General features: G+C 39.4%; 1 pseudogene; it reads left to right on the top strand.

The window, feature by feature from the left end:
- Window positions 1-1,068: 1,068 nt before the first annotated feature.
- LOC108764632 (uncharacterized) overlaps window positions 1,069-1,156 on the top strand; it is an 8,995-nt pseudogene continuing 8,907 nt past the window's right edge.

The raw sequence follows: 1,156 nt of genomic DNA, 5'->3' as shown, positions 1-1,156 counted from the left end.
TCCTGTCATGGTGAGCTCCCCTACATCGAGAATTTCAATGCCAGAATTAAATAAAAAGAAAGAAAAGGAAAATGAAAAAGAAGGGAAATATTAAAAACGCCGAATTAAAGAATATAGAAACTAATTGATCAAAAAACTTTAATAATATAATTAATTATCCCGAAAATAGGGACGCTCACCACGATTACAAAGTACCGTATCGCAAACATTATCATAAATAATTCAAGAACCAGTTCCTGATGTTGACCAGTTGGTGGGTCAGACACAGTGAGTCACTTTTTAGTTATTAGCTAGCAGGGCCCGGACCGGATCGAAACCGGAACCGATAACCGATTCATAACCGTTATTTTAGTCGAATCGAAACCGAAAACCGGACCGAAATATTGTACAAACAAACGGACCGAAACTGTAACCGGACCGAATACTTTTTTCCGGTTTTCGGTCCGCTTTTCGGTTCGGTTTTCGGTCAGGTTTTTAAAATGTTACGTGAAACGGAACGCGCCTCAAGAGTCACTCTAGAGTGCGTGCACATGAAGCTGACATGTAAAGGCGCCTTTAGAGTGATTCTATTTTGTTCTTATCAATCATCGTTAAATAAAAGGATAACGTGATTTACGGTGACACACGAGGCATTGAAGTGAATCTAAACACTCTATTGCGCTGTGGATTGTGGATAGGGATGCTAGATCCGAGCCGAGAGGGTTACGTTAGAGCTCTAGATTTACAAGAGTAGCGCAAACTGCCCGCCATTCTTGACCTGTACAGCACGGTGCAAAATATGAACGAGATATAGGCTGTCTTCACACTATGTGAAGATTGAGATACAGGTTGCCTTCATTGTATGACAAGATTGATTGTATATCAAGTGTATACCATTACATTTAAGATTACATTTATTAGCATCAAGCAGATGCATTGGTTACACTCTCTTTTTAATTCAATGTTAATCACGCTTTGTAAATTATACTTGTTGCAGTCGATGATTTACAAAAATTAATTAAACGTTAATTTTAAATCGCGCGCGATCCTAGCTGTCACTAAAGCTGTCGTCACAAACATAGGTCTAAAATGGCGATCGAAAAAAAGAAGGGCGAAAACGCCAACAAAGGTTTGCGCTACTCTTGTAAATCTAGAGCTCTAGGTCACGTCAGTCGCG

The sequence above is a fragment of the Trachymyrmex cornetzi genome, unplaced genomic scaffold, assembly GCF_001594075.2.
Source record: "Trachymyrmex cornetzi isolate Tcor2-1 unplaced genomic scaffold, Tcor1.1 scaffold114, whole genome shotgun sequence".
In the NCBI taxonomy this organism is placed as follows: domain Eukaryota; kingdom Metazoa; phylum Arthropoda; class Insecta; order Hymenoptera; family Formicidae; genus Trachymyrmex; species Trachymyrmex cornetzi.
This window is presented reverse-complemented; position numbering and strand designations above follow the sequence as displayed.